Below are 18,655 nucleotides of genomic sequence, written 5' to 3' on the forward strand. Positions count from 1 at the left end.
CCTGGTTTTATATTTGCAGACAATGGTAAGAAACTTAACAGAAGGAATGGGGGTGGGGGGGAAACTGGATCGTCGAGAAGAGCACCCGAGTGAGTATGCTGCTGCTGGATACTCTTATGCGACACCCCGTTTAAGGATACTTGGACAAATTTGCGTTATTTATCCCTTCAGGTGTGTGTACCATGGTGACCAGAGTTTGAGGAATTCTTCCCTCGTATTGGTTTCCCATGCAGCTAATTCCTCAAATCTGTGGATTTGTGCTACCTTATCTTTCCATTGTGCTATCGTAGGTATTTGGTTCGCTTTCCATAGTGGTGAAATAAGTAGTTTAGCAGCTGCAATTAGTATGGTGGGGAGGCAGCTTTTTGAGGGTTTAAGCTGTTTCGAGGGTTTCCAGAGTAGGACTTCCTCAGGGGTGAGTGTGTAAGTGGAGTTACATATTTTGTTTATCTGGTTTGTGATGTTTTGCCAGAAAAATTTGATTTGTGGACAGTGCCACCATATGTGTATTAGATTCCCCCTTCTGAGTTGCATCTCCAACATCTGTCAGATTGTGTGGCGTTAAGTTTGGAGATTGAGGCTGGGGTTTTATACCATCGGGTTATCAGTTTGAATGAGTTTTCTTGGATGCGGACACATTTTGAGACTCCGTGGGAGTTTGTCAGAATTTTTTTAGTCTCTTCTCTGTCAAAGGTTGTCCCCAATTCTCTTTCCCAAACTCTAAGAAACCACGGCTTGTCGGGTGCGGCGTTTAGTAGTAGGCCTCTATATAGGTGTGTCATAAGTTTCTTTGGTCTCTCCGGGATAGAGAGGTATGTTTCAAACAAAAGCGGGTCTCGCAGTCCATTCTGGAATTTCTCCTGGAATTTTTAGAGTGAAGTATAGATACCTGAGATTTCCAGGAAGGTTAGCGAGTGGTTTGGTAAGAGCGAGTCGATGTTTGAGGGGTTGTTTATTTTAATTCCATTAATGATGTCTTGGATTGTTAGAGAGTTTAGTTTTGACCAAGTGTTGGTTGTTTTTATTAGTTTGTTAGCTATGATAGAGGGGACCAATGATGCGGGTGTCATTGGTGTTAGTTTGTGTTGAATTCCACTTTCTGTTCTGATGGAGTGAATTACTTTAATTGTGCCTCTTAGTGTCGGGCTGAGTGTTTGTTTTTTATATGACATTTTACTGTTAGTCCAGAGGAGGAGCTGTCCAATTTGGTCTATTAATGTTCTCTCTAGATTTAGCGAAGGTGTGTCTAACTTTCGATCTACCAAGTCAAACCACCTAGCAATGTGGATAGCTTTATAATAGATAATTATGTCCGGTAGGCCAAAACCTCCTTGTGGCTTCTTTTGTGTCAAATATGAAAATGCTAATTGCGGTTTCTGCTTGTTCCATATAAATGTCCTGAACATTTTGTGCATGTTAGAGAAGAATTTGCAAGGGATCTCTATCGGGACTGTTTGTAGAACATAGAGTATATATGGTAGTATATAAGTTGATATCAAGTTGATATCAATTTTTTTCTACCCAGCCATGACAGAAGAGGGGTGTTGATATTATGTAGTTAACTTTGTATTTTTTGAAGGACGGGGGGGGGAGTTTGTCTTATAGAGAAGGCGTGGGTCTGAAGTTATAGTGACGCCGAAGTATTTAATGCTGGATGCGGGCCATTTAAAGGGGAGTGTTTTTTTTTATCTGTTTAATCTTGTTAGTTGGAGCTGAAATGTTTAAGGCCTCTGATTTTTCGTAATTAATTTTAAAATTTGAGATTTTACCAAATTGTTCAAAGATGTCTAGGATTACGGGGAAGGCCCTCTCCGGGTTGGTCATGAGCACCAACAGGTCATCTGCGAAAGCAGCTGTTGTGTGTGTGAGGTTTCCTATTTTTAACCCCTTGATGCTGGGGTGTTGTCTGATTCGCTGAAGTAAGGTTTCCATGACCAGTACAAAGAGGGTAGGGGAGAGAGGGCAACCCTGCCTAGTCCCATTGGTGATGGCGAAAGGCCCCGACAGAGTACCGTTTATTTGGAGTCTGGCTGTGGGAGCTGAATACATGCTGAATATAACCTCAATGAATTGGTTTGGCAGGCCAAACTTCTGTAATGCGGCTCTCATAAAGCTCCAGCTCACTCTGTCGAAGGCCTTTTCGGCATCTGTACTGTTAGCGCAAAATTCGCTATTATAGATATACCATGTGTTCCAAATTAAATAATATGTGTACAGGCCTGGAGAGCCTTCAAAGACCACACGGACTACATCATGTGTTCCCCAAAGAGTCTCCCTTTATTCTGCGCGCGTTGAAACTTAAATAAGTTTCAACACAGGGAGTATACAGTTACATTATTTAGCGTGCTGATTGGTTGTCCTCAGAGGGAGGTATTTGTGAGGTAGCTTGTGATGTCATCCATCTGGGAGGAACTTCAGTGAGCACGCTCAGTTCATTCTTGAATTTAGCTTCATGAGAAGAACATCCTGTGTTTCTCCTCTCTGCTGTCCAAGACAAATCACTCCTAAAAAGGTTTGGCCAGTTAGAACTGGTTTAACCAGTATTTGGGACAATAGGCACTGCTCCTTAAATTCTTGTGGAGGTGGTGGGGGGGGGGTGATCTTCACTTCCCCCAGAGTTTCAGACCATTATAGACAAAATACAGTATATTCACAGTTAATAACAGAAAATACATACAGAATGGTGAACATATAGGATATCTCCCACAGTACCCAATAGGAGCAGCGGGATTTTGTTAGGTTTGGTGTAATGAATAGCATTAAGGATGTATTCATTTTTCCTTCTCGACCTATTACAAATCCCACTTGGTCTGCGTGTATTAATTATGGGAGTAAAGGTGAGATACGTTGTGCTAACAATTTTGCCCATATCTTGAGGTCTGCATTTAGAAGGGAAATAGGTCTGTAATTACCGCATTGTTCTGGGTCTTTTCCTTACTTTGGGATCAGGGTGACAAATGCTTCTAGGGCTTGTTTGGGTAATTGTCCGCCTGTTAGGAGTGTATTACATAGGTTTGTGAGGTGTGGGATGAGTGTTCCGGAGAAAGTTTTATAGTAAAGAATTGGTAGGCCGTCCGGACCTGGACTTTTTCCATTGGGAATGGATTTAAGAATTTTTTCAACCTCAGGAGAGGTGACTGGAGATAGCAGGTTGGCTTTGTCTTCTTCAGTTAGGCTGGGCAGAGTGAGGGTCTCTATAAATGATTGAGTTATACTGTTAAGATTTTTATGTTCCCCTCCCTGTTCGTCGCCTGGGAGGTTGTACAAATTTTTGTAGAATTTTTCGAATTCCTTGGCGATGTCAGCAGTAGATTCTGCGGTTTGACCTGTTGTTTTTATTTTGTGGATAAAGGTTTTTTCTTTTTGTTTCTTGATGAGGTTGGACATTGTCCTTGATCCCTTGTCACTGTGCATATAGATTTTATATTTAGGAAAGAGGAGAGTCTTCGCTGCTTTGATGTTGAGAGTGTTTTTAAGTTTGTCTCTAAGATTTTTCAGTTCTTGGAGTTTGTCCTTATTTAATGAGTGTTTATGAATTTGCTCTAAGTTAGAAATCTGCGTAAGCAAGGAATCTATTTCTCTCTCTCTTTGTTTCTTCACTCTCGTGCCTAGAGCTATCAGTTCTCCTCTAATATAAGCCTTATGGGCTTCCCATAGGATCGTTGTAGAAATGTCTGGGGTATCATTTATCTCGAAGAATTATTTTAGTTTATCTGATAATAATGTGCAATGGAGTTTGTCACTTAATAGTGTGGAGTTTAATCTCCAGGTCCATTCTCTGATGGGGAGGTTGTGTATGGGGAGTGAGACTGATACCGGTGCGTGGTCTGAGATTGTGATTTGACCGATGTCTGCGCCTTGCGCGTTTATATGGAGGTAGTCTAATCTGTGGAGCGTTGTGTGTGTGTGGGAGAAGTATGTGTACTCCTTGTCTTCAGGGTGTAATGTCCTCCATATGTCGTGCAGGTTCAGTTCAGAAAGGGTAGCTTTGAGTCTACGTATGTGTTTGTTGGGAACTGATGTGGTGGTAGATGTGGTGTCTCTGAAGGGGTCCAACACTAGGTTAAGGTCTCCGCCTACTACTGTGAGCCCTTCTTCGAAATCTGCGAAGTTAGTTAAGGTGCGTATGAGCCACGGGACTTGGTTGTGATTTGGGGCGTATAGGTTAGCAAAGGTCACTTTGGTATTTGCTATCGTGCCTTTGATAAAAATATATCTACCGTGTGGGTCTATTTTCTGAATGGTAGGTGTAAAGGGAATATTTTGCCCTATTGCGATGGTCACTCCTCTAGATGCGGATGTGTATGTACTGTGAAACCATTGGTTGTATGTGTGTGTGGGAAGTTTTGGTATATGGTTATGTTTTAAGTGGGTTTCCTGGAGGAATACTATTTCAGATTTTAATTTTTTCAGTAGTGTCATTATTTGACTTCTTTTTTGGGGGGGTGTTCATCCCTCTTACATTGAAGGATGTATATCTTATGGTAGCCATAATATATGGATGTTGAGTTGTGCGCAAGTGGCATCTGTTTGTGATTTTTCTATCCTCGGGCGCTCCCTCTCGACGACCAAACAACAAAAACCATTAACATAACCCATCACTTTATGTGGCGGGTAATAGGGTCTACGAAAACCCAGGTGTGGGTGGAGCCACCAAACAATGGCCGAGCTCTTCACCGCAAGGACTGAGTCAGTTGCATAGAAGGCTAGGCCTAGGTGACCAATCCCACCTGCGTGTTTGGGGGGGTGGCTGGACGTGCTCCATTGGCTCTAGTAGACCACCGAGACTTCGTAATAAAGAGAATAAAAAGTAAAAGAATTGTCTTTGAGTAAGATTTTTTCTTTAGTAATTTAGCTTGTAGTGTCAGACAACTCCTATTATATTGAGACTAACCAACCTGAGTTATATATGAACAACCTTTTGTAACAGAGTCTAATAACATTGTAATAAGAATTAGCAATAATTTAGGATAAGATGGCCCTGATGCCCTGATGCCCTGATCGCTTCTGTGGGCTCGGGGGCTCGGTGTCAACAGGAGGGCCCTCCACAAAGAAAAAACAAGTTCAGTATATTAACTGTCAACGCTCCTCTAACCCTCCCGCCGCCCAGCTGCAAGCAGCCGGCTATGACTCACGAGTCTCTGGTATGTTTGGGGGGGGGGGGGGGGGTTCACTGCCTCCTCCACAAGGGCGGTAAAGTCCTCTGTCCAGTTGCAATGGCTTGTTCTTGTCCTAAAAAGTTAGGAAAAGGAAGAGGGTGGTAAAGAGAGGAACAGGGGGAGGGAGGAGGGCGGCAGGCTTGGAGGGTCCGAAACGTCAACCTCAGGACCAAGTTGTAGATCGTCTTTTTGAAGAGTAGATATTATGATTAGTTATTTGTTGGAGGGTTGAGACTTCTTGGTTGACTTAAGTTTTGAGCTGATCTTCCAGTCCTCCGGTTTCGAGAGTTGAGGTATCACTTGCTGACTTTGTACTGGAAGCCAGGAAGGGACGTCAATCGGCGAGATGTCTAGTTTTTCCCATGCTTTGCCTAGATCTTCTGGAGTTCGGATGGTAATGTGTTGCCATTCTTTGAAGGTAGCTAGGCCAAATGGGAAGAGCCATTTCACTGGGAGTTTTTTCGTTCTCATAGCATCTGTTAAAGGTTTCAATATGCGCCTTTTAACTAATGTGCTTGCTGCTATGTCCTGGAAGAGCAATATTTTGTTGTTTTCGAATAGAATCTCTTGGGTCTCTCGTGCTTTTTGAAAGATAGCTGCAGTATCTACGTAGCTGAGTAGCCCGCATATGACATCTCATGGAGGGGCTGAAGCAGTGGGCCTGGGTCGCAGAGCTCTGTGTATTCGTTCAATAGTGATGTTATCTGCTCTCTCTTAGCCCAAAAGAGAGCCGAATATTTGTATGGCTGCCGATTTAAGAGCCTCTGGTGCGGTGGATTCCGGAAGACCTCTTATTCTTATGTTTTTCCTTCTGCTCCTGTTCTCCTGGTCCTCCAAGAGAAGAAAGGCTTGATTGAGATGGTCTTGTTGAGAAAATAAATTACTTTGCACTGCCTCGCTATGGTGGATTAATTCTAGTTGAGAGTTCTCCAAGTCATCCACCCTGCGGCCTATGTGTTTGACATCTGTTTTGATGTCGGCAAGTTCTTGTAAGACCGGGGAGAGAGCTTTGGTCAATATTTTTTTGATGAAAGAGCGTGAGATTGGGCCTCTATCTTGTTCTTCATCTTGGTCTGAGTGTACTGAGCGACAGTCTCTATTAGAGTCGATCAGGTCTTGGTCGTTTGAGGCTTCGTGCGTAATTTTGGGTCTCTGCGCCGCGGGCGAGTGGTGTTTTTTCTTTTTTCTTTAAGTATTTATCCATATCCAGTTGGTTTTTGTTATGTTTCGGTGTGTCTGCTACGTCTCTGCTTCTATCTCTGTTAGTTTTGACCATTTTGAAGTCAGGTCATATGTTAGGTTCTGCTGAGGTCTCGGTGGTGTCTACGTAGTTGTTAGTTAAGCATAGCGTCCTTCTTGTGTTTTTTTATAGCAAAAATCATTTTTAGGCTCGCAAGATCTGGAGAAGAGGAGAGTTTTGTCTCCTAGGATCCTTTACACAGGAGGCTTCCAGGAGACTTCAGATATTATGTAGGTTCTCTTGGCTCCTGATAGCGTATAGCTAGAGGTGAGTGGCGTCTCGTGTATTCAGGAGGCTGTGTTGTATTGTGGTAGCCTGTTAAAGTTAATGGGTTTACCAAGGGTTAATGTATCTCCCTGGTTCTGTATATGGATAACAGGTTGGTGTGGAGTGATTTTGAAGCACCAGTCTGTGGCAATTAAAGCAGATAGGAGGTGATGGTGAGAGTCCCTCTGCCGCTCTGTGTTGTCCCTCTAACAAGGGTTATTTCTTTAAGCCTTAGTTTTCACAGTGTTGTGTGCCACATACAGTGCCTGGCTTAGTAAATTCAATGAGGTAGCAGGGGGGGGGGAGGGGTGTACGGTCTTCCCGCCGGCCCGTCGGCTCTTGCCACAAGTTAACTGGAGAGGAGGGAGGTAACTCTCTGCCTCCTTCTGCAGGCTTGGTCGCCGGTTTGGGCAGGCTCCTCGTGACTTTCAGCACCCAGCTGTTCCGTCCTGATGGGGGAGCGGTGTCTCCACTTCTCTGTGTCTCCGTGGGTGCGGAGGGAGGGGGGATGCCTCCGGGGCCCCCTGTGGGCACGTCAGTAGAGAGCGCTCTCGTCGCAGCCCGCCGGTAGAGGCACTCACCCGGCTCCTATGTCTGCCACGGGTCCCGGTGGGGGAGCGGTGTCCCCGCGTCCCTGTGTCTCTGTAGGTGTGGAGGGGAAGAATTTCAGGGGCCACCCGCACACACGGCGGCGGAAAGCGCTCACGTCATGGCCCACCGGCGGAGGCACTCACCCGGCCCCAGTATCCACCACGGGTCCGCTCGATGGGGAGAGATGTAGCCGAGGTTGACCAGAGCTGTCTTTGGCGCCAGGAGGTTGAGGTAAGAAGATGGCGGGGGAGGGTGAGGCGGGAATCGCTCTATGCCGCTGGAGCTGTTTGTCTGCTGCAAGGCTCCTGAAGTCCAAAGTCTCCTACCCTGTCGTCGGGTGTCTTCCTGGTGTTAGTTAGACCGACCTCCGTGTCTATGGCGATTGATTTTCTGCAATTTATATTGTTTTTTAGAAGGGTTTGCTGGAGAGCAGTTTGAGACACGTCCTTCCCGCTCTGTAGCTAAGCCACGCCCCTTCGCCTATATACTTGATACTAAAAGGTTTCAGGGGTTCGACCATATACTTGCTACTAAAAGGTTGAAGGGGTCCGCCTATACATTTGCTACTAAAAGGTTTGAGGGGTTCGCCTATATTCCTGCAACAGAAATGTTTCAGGGGTCCGCCTATACACTTCCTACTGAAAGGTTTTAGGGGTTCGTCTATACTCTTGCAACAGAAAAGTTTCAAGGTTCCGGCTATACTGTGGGTGCACAAAGGTTTCCCATCGCTGTGTTCAGCTGTCTGACACCTACACAGAATGAAGTGTGTGTGGACACATGGATTTCCCATAGCTATATAACTCACAGCACCTTGGGTCACACAAGGTGGAGGCTGGGACCGAGCCTGACCCTGGGCCCGCTCACATACTTCCCACACAGAGTATTGCAGGTCCTACCTCGGCCATGGTTTCTCAGCCTTATTATGCCACCTCCTCCTCCTGCTTGGGGTCTGGGGATCAGCGCTGGGCGACATGTATTATCTCTCATCCTACAAATTACTACAGTTATCCGAGATACTGGATTGGAGCGTTCACAGGAAGCGAAACGGATTTCATGAGACTTCCACAGGGTCACTGTACACCTGTGGTGGCTACTTTTGCGACACCTTCGGCTTCAAATCAATCTTTGGTGCTAGTATGCGCTGCTGCATTGTGGATATGTGTAGAAGTGCTGGCACCTTAGTCCCCTTTATGCCCACGTTTGCGGCCTCTGACAATTTTGAGATGGATGTGGCACGGGATTGGAATGATCGTACATCAATTTATCATCAATTCTCATCAGCATTGTGGGCTATCGCCCACACTTTCAAAGAGGGTCGCTGCCTGGCCCTGCCAATCCTCTGCAGTGTTTGTCTCCAGTTCCTCCTCATCGCAGACGCACTTATAAATCGACATGAGGGTGGTGTAGCTATGAAGGAAGCATTTGGCATGAGGCCATCTGAATGCTACACAGGGAAAATTTTGTGTGCGCTGTGGATGCAGGGTCGTGCGGGGGGATTGGACAGCAATGCCAGCATGTAACCCAAGAGAAAATGCAGCGGTGTCACCCGAAGGAGTGATTGTCCTTGGTTGCAGCTAGTGTGGTGCATAGCTAAGATGTGCCAGCTCGTGTGCCTTTCTGCTTATGGTCTGTCCCAAGTACATTGTTAAGGGGGTGACCGCCATTTTGGCTTAATAGTGGGACCTGGGAGCCTCAGATGCAGCCATGCATGCTTCCCCTGCCGCTTCTATCCATTTCTGTGGTGATTCCATGACTTTCTGATGTTTTCAGGTGTTTCACAAATCATCCCCTATGCGGAGCATCGGTCCCATACAAAAATGCTCGAGTCCCCCATTGACTTCAATGAGGTTCGTTACTCGAAATGAGCTCTCAAGCTTTACGGAAAGTTTGACTCGAGTACTGAGCACCCGATCATTTTGGTGCCCGCTCATCTCTAGATATGAACCTTGTGCCTTCTCTACTTGGCTGCTACTAGAGGTCAGTCAGGCATCTTCTCCAGGCTTGTCTGCTACCAGAGGTCATCCAGTTGTGGTTGTACTTCTGCTCATTGCAATCTCCTGTCGTTGGTCAGTATAGAAGAGAGGAAGAATTTTCAGGCTGGTTAATTCCATTTTCTTCCCAAACTGGATTCTGCGCTGCCCTTGACAGGTTCTGATGGCACACCAGGCTGTCTTGGAAACCTGGTTGGGGTTGGGAATCACTAGGGTTCTCTAAGGTAAAGACCAGAGAGGCTATTTTGAAGTTTACAAAGGTGACTCTGTAAAACTGAGGATGTGTGAAAAGAGGTTTCAAGTGAGGGATTGAAAACCATATTGAAATCACCTCCTCCTACTATTAGACCCTCAGTGAATTCCATGAATTTCTTATGTGTATGGATTAGCCAAACAACTTGTCTTTGATGTGTGGCATAAAAATTTGCAAATGACATTTGTGTATGGAACCTTCGGGTCTGATAGGGAGAGTAAAGCAAAAAAAAGGGATTTTTTTTTCCATTGGCAATTAAGACGCCTCTAGAGGCCAATATGTGGGTGCAATGCAATCATTTAGTGTAACGAAAAGCAGGCAGTTTAGGTATGTGATTATGGCTGAAATGTGTTTCTTACATAAATATTACAATATTTAGCTTCCTTTTTGAGGTGAGTTCAATCCCCTTATGTTAAAGGATGTACATTTAATGTTAGCCATAGTTAGTGTACTGGGAAAGCTTTTTATTTAGGAGGTCTTCAGGGGGTACCACAACAGAATGATGGCTATAAGTAGAGATGAGCGAACATACTCGTCTGAACTTGATGCTCGCTCGAGTATTAGGGTACTTGAGATGCTCGTTACTCGAGACGAGCACCACGCGGTACTCGAGTCAATTCCATTTCCTTCCCTGCATGTTTAGCGCCATTTTCTGGCCAATAGACATGCAGGGAAGGCATTACAACTTCCTCCTGTGACGTTCCAGCCCTATCCCAACCCCCTGCAGTGAGTGGCTGGCGAGATCAAGTGACCGCCGAGTACTTAAAGCAGTCCTGCCCGCTGCTCGCCTCAGACACATGCTGGCAGAGATTAGAGAGAGTGCTGCTGCTGCTCTAGGGAGAGTGTTAGCGTCTTCAAGAACCCCAATGGTCCTTCTTAGGGCCACATCTGACCATGTGCATTACTGTTGTGGCTGCTGGGAGCAGTTTTGCACCAAAAATTTTTTTTTTCATCTCGGGCTGTGCAGGCTATTACGTTCTCAGTCTGCAATCTATTATAAAGAGTATAGGGACAGTACTGGTCAGGCAGGGACAGTGGTAGTGTAGAATCCTGTCAACAAGTACCCCAAAAAAGCTCCTCCTTAGGGCTACCTGTGAGCGTGTGCATTACTGTTGTAGTGGCTCACTATTAGCCAGCTAGGCCTTTCTGCAGCCCAGCGTATAATTTTTTCGGCCTACAGTGTGCGTTACATATCCGCTGTGACCCTCCAAGTGCAGGCTAATAATTGCCTAAGTTTTTTCACAGCTCTGTGTGTCCCGTCAACTTCATGCACAGCGTACGCCCACAGCCGCTGATAGAGGGAAAGACATATACATGCCTCCTCACTCCATGACAATTGCACATTCTGATGAGCAGACAGACTCCCAGGAACTGTTCTCGGGCCCCTGCCTTAGTTGGGAAAAAATGGTTCCTCTCCCACCTGAGGAGTTTGTCGTGAACGATGTCCAACCTTTGGAAAGTTCCCGGGGTCCGGGTGATGAGGCTGGGGACTTCCGGCAACTGTCTCAAGAGCTTTCAGTGGGTGAGGAGGTCGATGATGATGATGAGACACAGTTGTCTATCTGTGAGGTAGTAGTAAGGGCAATAAATCCGACTGAGGAGCGCACAGAGGATTCAGAGAAAGAGCCGCTGGACGATGAGGTGACGGACCCCACCTGGTTCGCTAAGCCAACTGAGGAGAGGTCTTCAGAGGGGGAGGCAAGTGCAGCAGCAGGACAGGCTGGAAGAAGCAGTGGGGTGGCCAGGGGTAGAGGCAGGGCCAGAGCGAAGACTCCTCCAACTGTTTCCCAAAGCACCCCCTCGCGTCAAGCCACCCTGCAGAGGCCTAGGTCTTCAAAGGTGTGGATGTTTTTCAGTGAGAGCGCGGACGACCGATGAACAGTGGTGTGCAACCTGTGTCGCGCCAAGATCAGCCGGGGAGCCACCAGTACCAGCCTCACCACCACCAGCATGCGCAGGCATATGATGGCCAAGCACCCCACGAAGTGGGACGAAGGCCGTTCACCGCCACCGGGTCGCACCACTGCCTCTCCCCCTGTGCCCCAACTGCCACTCAGATCCAACCTCCGTCTCAGGACACAGGCACGAGCGCCTCCCGGCCTGCACCCACACCCTCACCTCCGCTGTCCTCGGCCCCATCCAGCAATGTCTCTCAGCGCAGCATCTAGCTGTCGCTAGCGCAAGCCTTGGAGCGCAAGTGCAAATACGCCGCCACGCACCCGCACGCTCAAGCTTTAAACGTGCACATTGCCAAATTGATCAGCCTGGAGATGCTGCCGTATAGGCTTGTGGAAACGGAGGCTTTCAAAAACATGATGGTGGCAGCGGTCCCATGCTACTTGGTCCCCAGTCGCCACTATTTTTCCCTGTGTGCCGTCCCAGCCCTACACAAGCACCTCTCCCGCAACATCAATCGTGCCCTCACCAACGCGGTTACTGGGAAGGTCCACTTAACCACGGACATGTGGACAAGTACTGGCGGGCAGGGCCACTATATCTCCCTGACGGCACACTGGGTGAATTTTATGGAGGCCGGGACCGAGTTAGAGCCTGGGACCGCACACGTCCTACCCACACCCAGAATAGCAGGTCCTTCCTCAGTTCGGGTATCTGTGGTGGTCTATGCCACCTCCTCTAAACCCTCCCCCTCTCCTCCTCATACGAAACCTCTACCTCTCAATTAAGAAACGTGAGCAGCACGTCGCCAGCAGTATGTGTGGCGCGGCAACACAGCGGTGGGCAAGCGTCAGCAGGCCGTGCTGAAACTACTCAGCCTAGGTGACAAGAGGCACACGGCCTCCGAGCTGTTGCAGGGTCTCACTGCAGACCAACCTCTGGCTTTCGCCGCTGAGCCTCCAACTGGGCATGGTCGTGTGTGACAGCGGCCGTAACCTGGTGGCGGCTCTGCAGCTCGGCAACCTCACACACGTGCCATGCCTGGCCCACGTCTTCAACCTGGTGGTTCAGCGGTTTCTGTAAAACTACCTGCACTTGTGAGACCCACTCGGCAAGGTGCGCCGCATCTGAGCACATTTCCGCAAGTACACCACGGACGCTGCCACCCTGCGGACCCTGCAACATCGGTTTAATCTGCCAGAGCACCGGCTGCTGTGCGACGTGCCCAAACGGTGGAATTCTACGCTCCACATATAGGCCAGGCTCTATGAGCAGCGTAGAGCAATAGTGGATTACCAACTCCAACATGGGCGGCGTAGTGGGAGTCAGCCTCCCCAATTCTTTACCGAGGAGTGGGCCTGGATGGCAGACATCTGCCACGTCCTCGGAAACTTTGAGGAGTCTACCCAGATGGTGAGCGGCGATGCTGCAATCATTAGCGTCACCATTCTTCTGCTATGCCTGCTGAGAAGTTCGCTGCAAAGCATAAAGGCTGACGCTTTGCGGTTGGAACAGGAGACGGGGGAAGAAAGTATGTCACTTGATAGTCAGAGCACCCACATGTCTATATATCAGCGCGTATTGGAGGAGGAGGAGGAGGAGGAGGGAGAAGAGACAGCTGGGCCCACTGCTGAGGGTACCCATGCTGCTTGCCTCACATCTGTTCAGCGTGTATGGCCTGTGGACGAGGAGGAGGAGGAGGAGGATCCTGAAAGTCATCTTCCTAGTGAGGACAGCCATGTCTTGCGTACTGGCACCCTGGCACACATAGCTGACTTCATGTTAGGCTGCCTTTCTCGTGACCCTCGCGTTAGACACATTCTGGCCACTACGGATTACTGGGTGTACACCCTTCTCGACCCACGGTATAAGGAGAACCTTTCCACTTTCATTCCCGAAGAGAAAAGGGGTTCTAGAGTGATGCAATACCACAGGGCCCTGGTGGACAAACTGATGGTAGGCTTCCCATCTGACAGCGCTAGCGGCAGAAGGCGCAGTTCCGAAGGCCAAGTAGCAGGGGAGGCGCGGAGATCAGGCAGCATGTTCAGCGTAGGCTGGGGAACACTCTCCAAGGCCTTTGCCTGTTTTATGGCTCCCCAGCAAGACTGCATCACCCCCCCCCCCAGTCAAGGCTGAGTCGAAGGAAGCACTGTAAAAAGATGGTGAGGGAGTACGTAGCCGATTGTACCACCGTCCTTCGTGATGCCTCAGCTCCATACAATTATTGGGTGTCAAAGCTGAACACGTGGCACGAACTTGCGCTGTATGCCCTGGAGGTGCTGGCTTGACCTGCCGCTAGCGTCTTGTCAGAGAGGGTGTTTAGTGCAGCTGGGGGAATCATCACGGACAAGCGTACCCGCCTGTCAACTGCTAGTGCCGACATGCTTACACTCATAAAGATGAACAAAGCCTGGATTTCACCAGACTTCTTTTCTCCACTGGCGGAGAGCAGCGAAACCTAAAGAATCTTTTCGCTGCAATCGCAGATAAAAGCACTCTTCTGTATCACCGGGAAATCGGCGCATTTATCTTTGTCAATCTGTCTCTGACATTAGTCCTCCTCCTGCTACTCCTCCTCCAGAAACAACATGTTATCGCGCTGAACGGCCAATTTTTCTGTGGCCCAAGAGGCTCATCTACATCTACCAATGTTTTTACAATTTTTCTAAGTTTCAAAAGTATTGAGACTGTTACATGAACGAATCTTTTCAACAGGGCTGCCTCCAGGCTCTTTTACAAATTAAGCAACAGTGAGCTGTATCTTTAAAAAAATGTTTATGGGTTTCACCTGCCCTCTCGGTTGAAAAATTTTTCAGAGGTACACTTGTACTCTTGGTACACTAATTTTTCGGGCCCACGCCTACACTCTTATCCAACTAATATTTTCCGGCCTTCGCCTTCGCTCATGGTATCCCAATGTTTCAGAGGTTGGCCTATACTATTACTACAGAAATTTTACTGGGGTCTGCCTATACTTCTGCTACGAGAAAGTTACAGGGGTCTGCCTATACTGCTGCCACTTACATGTTACAGGGGTCTGCCTATACTGCTGCCACTTGAATGTTACAGGGGTCTGGCCTATACTTCTGCTACAGAAATGTTACTGGGATCTGTCTATAGTGTTACTACTGAAATGATACAGGGGTCTGCGTATACATCTGCTACAAAAATGTTACTGAGGTCTAACTATACTTCAACAACAGAAATGGTGGTGGAGTCTGCCTATACTGCTGCTACAGAAATGATACTGGGGTCTGCCTACACTGCTGCTACATAACTGTTACTGGGGTCTGCCTATACTGCTGCCACATAAATGTTACAGGGGTCTGCCTATACTTCTGCCACTTAATTGTTACAGGGGTTTGTGTATACTGCTGCTACACAAATGTTACAGGGGTCAGCCTATACTGCTGCCACGTAAATGTTACTGGGGTCTGCCTATACATCTGCTACAATAATGTTACAGGGGTCTGCCTATACTTCTGCCACGTAAATGTTACAGGGGGTCTGCGTATACTTCTGCTACAAAAATGATACTGGGGTCTGCCTATGCTTCTGCTACAGAAATGTTACAGGGGTCTGCTTATATTGCGGCGACAGACATGTTACTTGGGTCTGCCTTTACTTTTACAGAAATGGTACTGGGGTCTGCCTATACTGCTGCTAAACAAATGTTACAGGGGTCTGCCTATGCTTCTGCTACATTAATGTTTCAGGGGTCTGTCTATACTGCTGCTACAGAAATGTTACAGGGGTCTGCCTATACTGCTGCTACAGAAAAGTTACTTGGGTCTGCCTATACTGTTACTACAGAAACGTTACTTGGGTCTGCTTATACTGTTATTACAGAAATGTTACTGGGGTCTGTCTATACTGTTACTACTGAAATGTTACAAATACTGGGCTCTGCCTGTACTGCTGCTACTGAAATGTTACAGGGGTCTGCATATACTGCTGCTACTGAAATGTTACAGGGGTCTGCCAATACTGCTGCTACATAGATGTTACAGGGGTCTGCCAATACTGCTGCCACTTAAATGTTAGAGGGGTCTGCCTATACTGCTGCCACGTAAATGTTACGGGGTCTGTCTATACTGCTGCCATGTAAATGTTACAGGGGTCTGCCTATACTGCTGCCACAAGGATGTTACTGGGGTCTGCCTTTACTGCTGCCACTTAAATTTTACAGGGGTTTGCCCATACTGCTGCCACAAGGATGTTACTGGGGTCTGCGTATACTTCTGCCACGTAAATTTTACAGGGGTTTGCCTATACTTCTGCTACAGAAATGTTACTGGGATCTGTCTATAGTGTTACTACTGAAATATACAGGGATCTGCCTATACTGCTGCCATGTCAATGTTACAGGGGTCTGTCTATACTGCTGCTACAGAAATGTTACTGGGGTCTGCCTATACTGTTACTACAGATATGTTACTCGGCTCTGTCTATACTGTTACTACAGAAATGTTACTGGGGTCTGTCTATACTGTTACTACTGAAATGTTACAAATACTGAGCTCTGCCTATTCTGCTGCTACTGAAATGTTAGAGGGGTCTGCATATACTGCTGCTACACAAATGTTACTAGGGGGTCTGCGTATTCTTCTGCTACTAAAATGTTACTGGGGTCTGCCTATACTTCTGGCACGTAAATGTTACAGGGGTCTGCCTATACTTCTGCTAATGAAATGTTACTGGGGTCTGTCTATACTGTTACTACAGAAATGTTACTAGGGTCTCCCTAGACTTCTGCAACATAACTGTTACTGGGGTCAGCTTATACCTTTGCTACAGGAATATTACAGGGGTCTGTGTATACTATGGGTACACTAAGTCTTCCCATAGCGGTGTTCTACCTATCTGGCCCCCCAAAAACCCCAGACTGACTAGGGCATGGCGTGTGGGCCGCAGCCAACATGTATTCTCTCTCACGTAACCTCAGCTATCCGGGGCACTGCAATGGGATTTCTTTCTGTACCGTCTGTGTGTTCCTGCTAGCCACCGATGCTGCGAGTGCACACAGACTTGCCATAGCAGAGTTGTACCTGCCTGGCACTTTTAAATATAACCCTGAATGTCTAGGGCATGGCGTGTGGGCCGCAGCCAACATGTATTTCCTCTCACATAACCTCAGCTATCCGGGGCACTGCAATGGGATTTTTTTCTGCACCGCCTGTGTGTTCCTGCTAGCCACCCATGCTGCGGGTGCACACAGACTTGCCATAGCGGAGTTGTACCTGTCTATCCCCAAAACACTGACAGACTTGGGTAGGGTGCACAGTGCAGATGGTTTACCCCTTGTGTTGTCGATGAGGTATCCGACACCCAAACAGAATGAGTAGTGTGTGGACACATGGAGTCCCCATTGCTATGTCACTCGCAGCACCTTGGGCCACACAAGGTGTTTGCTGGGACAGAGGCTGACCCAGGGCCCGCTCACATACTTCCCACACCGAGTATTGCTGCATTGTGGAGATGTGTAGAAGTGCTGGGCTGGCAGAGGGCTCCCCTTTATGCCCACGTTTGCAGCTCCTGACGGAGGTGGCAAAGGATTGGAATGAAGATGGAACGTCAATCTATTATCAATTCTCAACAGCATTGTGGGCTATCCCCCCCCCCCTTTCAAAGAGGGTCGCTGCCTGGCCCTGCCAACCCTCTGCAGTGTGTGCCTCCAGTTCCTCCTCATGGCAGATGCACTTATAAATAGACATGAGGGTGGTGTGGCTATGAGGCCAGTGTGTGGCATGAGGCCAGCTGAGGGCTGCGCAGGGGCACTTTTGTGTGTGCTGCGGACGCAGGGTCGTGCGGGGGCGTTGGGCAGCATGTAACCCAGGGGAAGAGGCAGCGGTGTGTCCCGCAGGCAGTGATTGTGCTTAGTTGGAGGTAGTGTGGTGCTTAGCTAAGGTGTGCCCTGCTAATGAGGGTTTGTCCGAAGTAAAAATTGTTGGGGGGGGGGCACTCTTGCCGCTATTGTGGCTAAATTGTGAGACCTGGGAACCTGAGATGCGGCCCTGCATGTTGCCCCCCGCCTGCCCTATCCGTTTCTGTGTCGTTTCCATCACTTTCGTAGGTTTTGCAGATTTGCTTAAATGAAAACCTTAGCAAGCATCGGTCATATACAAAAATGCTCGAGTCGCCCATTGACTTCAATGGGGTTCATTACTCGAAAGCTCGACTCGAGCAATGAGCACCCGAGCATTTTGGTGCTCGCTCATCTCTAGCTATAAGTATATCAGGAGTAACTATGTGCACCATGTTCCATCTTAAATGGCGAGTTATCATGTAGAATAACATTCAAGCAAATGTGGGACACCATGGATATAATTAGACAACCACGTGAAGCTGTCGTAAAATGAGAGACCGTACTCTTGCGAATAACTTCCCATCTGCCTGCATACAATGTACATACAGGTACATGCCCCATCAAGATTTCTCAGACACCACTGATAATTCAATAACATGTTATAACAAGAAAATATAATACAAATATACTAGGTGAATGATAAAGTGCTAGTGTTAAAGTCAATTATATCCAAACCTTTTAGAATGAGGAGTGATCCGTGGGGTTGAGCCGCATCGAATTAGCACCCACACTCCATAAGTGTTAGGCATGAAGTTGAAGAAGATAGAGTGTCGGCACAGGCAGGAGGGAATATACAAAAATTCTAGCATTTCAATGAGGATGTGACAACTCACAGTCTATTGGTTGAATAAAAGAATACGGTTATATCCTTTGGGGTAGGTCAACCCCACATCTTGTTTTCTTACCAGGACGGAAAACCTAGAAACAAGAGGTTACGTGAGAGGAAATACATGTTGGCTGCGGCCCACACTCCTTGCCCTAGAAATTTTGAATTTTGGTTAAAAGTGCCAGGCAGGTACAACTCCGCTATGGCAAGTCTGTGTGCACCCACAGCATGGGTGGCTAGCAGGAACACACAGACAGTACAGAAAGAAATCTCATTGTAGTGCCCCGGATAGCTGAGGTTACGTGAAAGGAAATACATGTTGGCTGCGGCCCACACGCCATGCCCTAGACATTTTTTTTTTTAAGTGCCAGGCAGGTACAACTCTGTTATGGCAAGTCTGTGTGCACCCGCAGCATGGGTGGCTAGCAGGTACACACAGACGGTGTTCTAGTCAGTCTGGGTTTTTTTGGGGGCCAGATAGGTAGAACACCGTGATGGGAAGACTTAGTGCACCCATAGTATACACAGACCCCTGTAATATTCCTATAGCAAAGGCATAAGCTGAC

The sequence above is a fragment of the Eleutherodactylus coqui genome, chromosome 2, assembly GCF_035609145.1.
Source record: "Eleutherodactylus coqui strain aEleCoq1 chromosome 2, aEleCoq1.hap1, whole genome shotgun sequence".
NCBI lineage: Eukaryota > Metazoa > Chordata > Amphibia > Anura > Eleutherodactylidae > Eleutherodactylus > Eleutherodactylus coqui.